The following is an 8,304-nucleotide window of genomic DNA, read 5'->3' as shown; positions in this document are numbered from 1 at the left end:
CGAAATCTCCCCACAGCTTCCTCATACCCACTATCCACAGCCAACAAAAATCATTATTTTAGTGTGTGTTTCTCATGTGTCCCCAGGTCAAAGCATTTTGAGAGCTAGTATTCTAAATGTTTTCCCTTTGCCTCTAAACATGGCAAATAATTATCACACACACACTGAGTTACTGAGATTCTTATTATTATTATTCCTCAGTTATTCACATGAATTAAAGACAGAATATTTTTTCAAATTTTACTCTTTCAGGTTAATGAAGTAGTCATGTGGGTAGCTAAAGCCAAAGGGAGGTACCTTTGTTGGACTTCACTTAGGGAAAAAGATCTTACCTCCCTGCCTCTCTACATTTCCTTTTGTGGGTGGAAAATCTTAGATAAGACAAAAACTCAAATTCAGTGATTGCTTAGTATCTATTACTGTGTGACTTAGGAAAAGTCAGTGAATGACTTGGTGATTCAACTAGTATACTTCCAACATCAGGATCATGCTAGGATTAGTAATTTTGTATTTCACAAGTTATTTTTTTAATCCCTGAGTATAGTATCCATATCCCTCTCTATATTATTCTAAAGTAAGAGAATAAGACCTTGTCACATTCACTATAATAACAAATTTTACTTCAATACATTTTTAAGAAGTTTTACAGAAGGAAAATGAAGATATGTGTTAAGGTCAAAAGGTCAAACTCTGCTTTCTAGGTTCCAGCTGTTTTAAAATAAGTCTGGCAGTTTCTTACAAAGATAAACAGAGTCTTACAATGCAATCCAGCAGTTGTGCTCCTAGATATTTACCCAAATGAGTTAGGAAACATGTTTACACAAAAACCTGCACATGTATGCTTATAGCAGTTTATTTATAATTACCAAAAATTGGAAGAAGTTGAGATATTTTTCAAGAGGTAAATGAATACATAGATTATAGTACGTTTATATAATGGACTATTACTCAATGATAAAAAGCAATGCTTTTAAACCAGGAAAAGAAATGAAGGACTCGTAAATGAGTATCACTAAGTAAAGGAAGCCAGTATGAAAAGGCCATGTTTGTTTCCTTCCAATGAGATGCATTCCGGAGAAGGCAAACTATAGAGAAAGTAAAAAGATCAATGGTTGCCAGGAGTTGGCGGCAGGGAGGAGTAATAAATAAGAAATTTTTAGAGAAGTGGGCTGGGCGTGGTGGCTAACACCTGTAATCCCAGCACTTTGGGAGGCCTAGGTGGCAGATCATCAGGTCAGGAGTTCAAGACCAGCCTGACCAACATGATGAAACCCCGTCTACTAAAAATACAAAAAAAAATTAGCTGAGCGTGGTGGTGCATGCCTGTGGTCCCAGCTACTCAGGAGGCTGAGCAGGAGAATCACTTGAACCTGGGAGGCAGAGGTTGAAGTGAGCCAAGATTGCACCACTGTATTCCAGCCTGGGCGACAGAATGAGACTATGTCTCAAAAAAAAAAAAAAAAAAAAAAGAAAAAGAAAAAGAGATTTTTAGAGAAGTGAAACTATTCTGTATGATACTGTAATGGTGTATGGATACATTATGGATTTGGCAAAACACATAGAAATGTATAACATGAAGAGTAGGCCCTAATGTAAACTATGGCAATTACCTAATAGTAATGTATCAATATTGGTTCACCAATATAACAAATGGACCACATCAATCCAAAATGTTAGTAACAGGGGAAACTAAGAGCAGGGGGAAATTGAGTATATGAGAATTCTCTGTACTTTCTGCTCAATTTTTCTGTAAACCTAAAATTTCTCTAAAAACTAGACTCTATTAATGAAAAAAAGAAAGTTCATTTGATTATATACTTTCTAAGACATACTAGGACCATATAATTTCTAATATAATAATTCAAAAATTGTTATGTAATCAGAACACAAAAAATACAGCAAGTCTTTACATAATCATTGCCAACTCCATGGATTTATGACATGAACCAAAGATTCGTATCCTTAAATTTTATAATGATTTTTTTCAATTTCTATTTTAACTCAATAGGTTTAAAAAGTGATTTAAAACAATTCTTTAAACTAGGATAGTTAAACAAAAACTGGATCCTAATACTATATTAAAAAATAAAAAAACATGGATCTGGATGGATCTAGAATTAAAATGGGAGTAAATATATAAAACAAACAATAAACTTTACAAGATATTCTGTAAATATCTTGTAGCTAAATTTGTAATGAAAGGTTTCCAGACCAAGCCACAATAAATGTTTGCTTTGCACTGGGGTGATTTTGGTTAACTTTATCATAAATAGATTATTATCCAATAGAAAAATGAAATTTTCTTTCAAAGAGAAACTTGATAAATCCTAAATCTCATTTTCTCATTTACAAGTCAAATATGATTATACTTTGTTAAAAGTAACTTGCAAAAGATCACCATTCAGGATGATCTATTCTGAGAATAACATATGTAATCTCTGTGGTGGGAGACTAATCTGTGGCTTAAAACCTGCTATTATAAAAGAAATGACAGGTGTTTTTAATATAGGCAAATAAAAATCCTCAAGTGGAAAAAATAAGCAAAATCAGTAGATTCTTACAAAAACTTCAAATTTCTTTACATGCACTGACAAAGTGTTACTATCTACAGTGTACCAGGAGCTCTTATAAATTGTAAATAAAGCAAGCAATCCAAACAACAACAAAAATGGATGAAACCTGAGTACAGTCAAATGCCTCCGAGTCAGCAGATATGCAAATCCAAATTGCCAAACAAACAGTAAAAGTTGTTCAAATTTACAGTGGTGAGGGAAATACTGTTTCAGGATATGGATATCTACTCATCAGGCTTGTGATGACCCCAAATTTTCTGTAACACCTTTACCAGCAATAAATGGTATTAGAAAAGGATACACTCATATATTGCTGGTGCTCGTTTGCTTGTTGGTTTGAAAGTCATTTGGCAGCAACTATTAAAATAAAAAACACACGGAATAAGATAATTAAGAGGGGCAGAAAGCAAGCCAAGAGAATGTAATCCTGATGACGCAACTGCAGGTGTAAGTGTCAGGAAGAAAGCTGTGAAAAACATTGTTGAAAGGATACAAAATGGTCACTTAGAAAGAGGCTCCAAAAGGAAGTCATTTAGAAATGGCTCTTGTACTTGGAAATTAAGAAAGAGGTGGTGGTCTTAAGGATAAGGAGTTTTGGAAACACAGTGGAGAGAAATTGGTTTGAGAAGACCATAGGAGCTGAGGATATGGAGTTAAGTGTAGGCAACTCTTAGACATACACGCTTTCACTAAATGGTGGAAAACTGAAAGAGAGTAACAAGATATTAATTGTGAGGTAGCATTGGGAAATCTGAACGTGTTCTCAGGTAGACCATGAGGAGCTATAGAAGAGTGAAGCCACAGGAAACAAACAAACAAAAAAACAGCATAGTTGATGGAATAAGCTTCCAGAATATTTGGTAGAACAGGTGAACCAGTACAAGGAAAGAGTTACTAGCCTTTGAGATAAGGGCCATTCCTTGCACTGAGGATCTCCTCATATCTTCCTTTCCTGGTTGAAGATTTAATAGGAGGAAAGAGATGAACCCCTAGTCCTCTAGTGGGACAAATACAGTAATGCTGAGGGGCAGAGACTAAGAAACAGCACTGGCAAGAATTTTCAAAGGGAAGGTGATGTGAAGACATAGGGAGAAGACAGCCATCCAGAGCCAAGGAGAGAGGCCTGGGGCAGATACTTCCCTCATGGCCTCAAAAGGAACCAACCCTGCTAACTCCCTGATAATGGACTCGTAGCTTCCAGAACTGTGAGGAAATAAATTTCTGTTAATTAAGCCACCCGGTCTGTGCAGAGTTGGGTCTACACACTCGTATAGTCTTAAGGGAGGCAATGGATGGGCCAGAATGTCTCTTTCATGAAGTAGCAGTGCACCTACAAATCTAAAGATCACCAAAAAGTCCCTTGATGTGCACCTCCAAGAACATGCAGAATTGGTTACAGTTGAAGTGAAAAGACACCTTTATTGCACTATTTTGGACAGTAAGTGCACAGTAGAATAATCCTTTGACTGATTTTTGTTCTTGATGTCTTAAAGTATTGATTATTATAAAGAATTTTGCAAGTAGTTGCCTGTGCTGGTCCAAGTACACTGGTGTTTACAACTAATTAATCACAGTCAGTTACAGATTTCTTTGTTCCTTCTCCACTCCCATTGCTTCACGTGACTAGCCTAAAATAAAACAAAATAAATAAAATAAAATAAGACTTCGCCAAGAGTATATGGTTATCTCTGATTTTGACAAGGCCCCAAAGCAACTTATTTCACTTTAATGCTGCAAGACAGATGTAACCATAGCTTAAAGGTAACAATGCTTAAATTTTGCAACAACACATCTTTTGTTTTCTACATGCATAATGATAGCAAGGGATATAAGACAAATTTTAATAACCAAATAATTTAAAATGTCTTGCAATGTCACAATCGTACAGAAATATTAGAAGTGACACTTGTGTAGCTAGTTAGTATACAAAAATCATTCTCTTAACTTTTCAAGTACTTGTATTTTTTATATATCTATACAATTTTGGAAGGCCACAAAACTGCCATAAAAACGGGTAAAAATATAACATAAGAAGGGGGATAACCTGCACACTTTACATAACTATGATCATCTTTAAGCTCAAAGCCAAACATGCAAATTCTAACATTTTCCCTAAATCTGATACATAACCAGGAGTCCTTTGGAGAGACTAAAAATAAGCAAAATGTGAAAAAGAAACAATTCTAAATTCCACATGTAATAGCCAGATTCAGAAGAACTCCAAGAAATTTAAGTTCAGCTAATGGGTTTACAGTGGTCAATCCAGAGAATTAAAGATTCTTAGTCTCCATCAAAAACTCCTTTTCCTATTTGAAACTGTATCCTGTTGCCTGGCTAAGGTTTGGCATTTTTTAAGAGGCTGTGGCAGGTGCTTATAATATGCACATTGCAGTTTTATTTCCATCTGGGTGAACAAGAAGTCAGCTGCCTGGAGCTGAGACTTATTTGCTTATGGACACAGGTAAATTTGCTTAAAGTGTTCTAAATGTAAAGAGAATAAGGCTTAGTTGGGTGAAGGGGGAGCACCAAAAACTCACTGGGATTAGAAATGATGGGTTAGGCAAATATTTTCATAGTATTTGATATTTGCAATATGGAAATGAAATGCAGATCAGAACTGCCTCATGGACTTCTTAAAATACAGTGTTTCCTAAACTTCCTTTAAACTGAAACATCTAAGTTACATTTCTATGCAGCTTGAATGTACTAAATTTAATATAACTATGAGATATTTTTTAAAACTCTATAGACAGAGTTTTGTTAAAAATAAGTACTGCATTGAGGAGAACTATTGTATAGTGAATGTCACTAACAGAAAAAAAGTGTTTCTGGGAAAATTAATGAAGAACCCATTTTGCAAACAAAGTTACTTTTGCAGAAGAAGTTTCAAGAGTTCAGGATATCTAACTGTGGTTTGATGAATCATGACTTTAGAATTTGCCCCGAAGTGGGGAATTAGGGGAGAAAGGTTTTCAGGGGATTGCATAATCCTCTCTGAAACTAAGTAATGGGAAGATAGTACCATTTTTTTTCCTTAAAATACCTGTATATTTTTAAACAGGCAGTTCAACTTTAACTTGGCAAATGCTTTAAATTGAAATATGAGCTCTTTAGGAAAAGAAGAAAACAAAAGAGGTGTTTTCAAAGTACTCATTTCACTTTAAAAAAAAAGGTAGAAAAACCACATTTTTCCCAAAGGAGGGGACACTTAGAATTGCTTAAACTACTTGTCTTGAAGATCTTGCATTGCTTAATAAATTAAAGTTATTTCAGCTACTGAGACATTATTTCTGCTGGTCTTACAGAGGCTCAGAAGACTTTCAAACTGATTTCTGGGGCAAGGCATTCTCTGAGTTTGAGCTCTCTCTGTTGAAATCCTATTCACATTTTTAAGACCCAGCTCGAAAGCCAGTCCTCTACAGTATAATTTCAAATCTTTATAAAAAGGAGTGGTGCTTCTCTAAAAAGCATACTGCACACTGGTTGGATCTTGAATACTGAGTCATTTTACTTGACTTTGTAGTGTACGTGTTTTTATATTGTATCCCTCCCCTCCTAGACTGTTTCTTTACTACTCATTCATATTCATACCCGATCTTTTTCACAGGGCTTTGCACATTGTAGGTGCATACACAAAATACTCAACATTTATTCAATTATTTAGCAAAGTGATTCAACCGTGGCCAGTAACTATGTGTTAGCTCTCCAAAAAAAAAATATTAGCAATCACATGTAATAGGTGCTATTCCAGGCACTAGGGATTCTGTGACTGAACAAGACAAAAAGTCTCACAAAACTTACATTCTTACATTACTTACCCTCACAAAACTTACATTCTGGTGATATAAGTTGTTGCCTATGTAAAAAAAAAATAAGTTTAATCTTCATCTTACAGGATTTCCATAGTCTACTCATAAATAGTGCAGATTTTGAAACAGTACTTTTGCCTTAAGCGGTAATTGCAGCCGACAGATCATAAATAGAAGAGTGTCTCATCTTCTTACAAGCATAGCCAATATCTTCAATTAAAAAAAAAAAAAGTTCGGGCGCAATGGCTCATGCCTGTAATCCCAGCACTTTTGGAGGCCGAGGCGGGCGGATCACGAGGTCAGGAGATAGAGACCATCTTGGCATCCATTCATATTGTGGGCCCCAAAGGCCGGTGAAAAAGGGGGATTTGGAAACGCCGTTATCAGTGTTGTGTTTAAGAATGAAAGTCAAATTGCGGAGGAATAACTCATCCTACCTGGGCCAATGAAAGCAGGGGCACAGAGCAGGGACATCAGAAGATAATTCAACTAAATCCAGCTCTAGTAGCTGTCAACAGCAGAGGACAGGGCGCCAGACTCTTCACAATGTGTGTAAAAGGCTGGGATGGGGCAGATGGTGATAATTACTGACATTTATTGAGCTCTCACAATGGGCTGGGCTATAGCAATTAGACTTTACTGAAGGGCAGGGTAGAGAAATAGGTTCAAAATGGGCTCCGGAGAGCTTGGCAAGGTAAGCAACGCAGGGTCCTCAGCAACTCTCCCGGGAAAAATGCCCTGTAAGCAAGGGCAACTTTACAACCAGCGTGTCTCAATTTTACTGATCAATTGTTCCTTAATATAAATAAGATCTATGGTGTCAATCGAGAAAAATGACGAGACAAGTCTCAATCATTTTAGGTTTATTTGCCAAAGTTAAGGATATGCGTCCATGACACAGCCTCAGGAGGTCCTGATGACATGTGCCCAAGGTGGTCAGGGCACAGCTTGGTTTTATACATTTTAGGGAGACATGAGACATCAATCAATGTATGTAAGAACTACACTGGGTCCTTCCAGGAAGGTGGGGACAACTCAAAGCAGGGAGGGGGGCTTCCAGGTCACAGGTAGGTGAAAAACAAATGGTTGCATTCTTTGAGTTTCTGATAAGCCTTTCCAAAGGAGGCAATCAGAATACACAACTATCTCAGAGAGCATATGACTTGAATAGAATGGGAAGAAGGTTTATCCTGAGCAGTTCCCAGCTTGACTTTTCCCTTAACTTAGTAATTTGGGGACCCCAAGATTTTCCTTTTGCAGCAGTATTATTGATTTCTATTTTTAAATATAAATTCCCCAGATTAGTCAGGATTACTAGTATAGAAGCTGAATTGCAACAAATTTAGTCAGAAAGAGGGAAATGTACTGGAAAATTACTGGAGTATATTTTGTAACTCCATATTTAGACTTGGCTCTCAGACTCTTTTGGAACCAGGAATTTGAATCTTGCTAGAAGTTTCTTTTTCTTTCTCTTATCTCTGCATTTATCAGACTAGTTTTTCTCATCATGGTAGCAACATGACAGCCAACATTCTTATCCTTACATCTCGCAGCTTCTTTATGAGGCAAGCATTGTTTCTTCCCCCATTTGAGAAAATTAAAGTAAAAATCCTGTGGATGTGTATTGATTGATCTAGCTTGAGTCAGTGGCCTACACCTAAAACAATCCACTGAGGACATAGAGTTGATGATTGTGATGGGAAGACCTCACTAGAACCACGTGGTTGGTTTTACCTAGAAGAAGATAAGGCTGTTCTTAACATTAGGGAGGAATACTTCTTAGACAAAATAATGGAAGTCGACAACATTCTTTCAGAAATTACATCCACTCACTGTCTTACTTGGAATCTCCAGTTTTATTATCTGAAAGATTTCAAATCCATAAAGTTTTATCTAAAATAAATTGTCTATATTTTCTTCCT

Source organism: Hylobates moloch, unplaced genomic scaffold (genome assembly GCF_009828535.3).
Source record: "Hylobates moloch isolate HMO894 unplaced genomic scaffold, HMol_V3 SCAFFOLD_10, whole genome shotgun sequence".
Classification (NCBI taxonomy): domain Eukaryota; kingdom Metazoa; phylum Chordata; class Mammalia; order Primates; family Hylobatidae; genus Hylobates; species Hylobates moloch.
Note: the sequence above shows the minus strand (reverse complement) of the source record.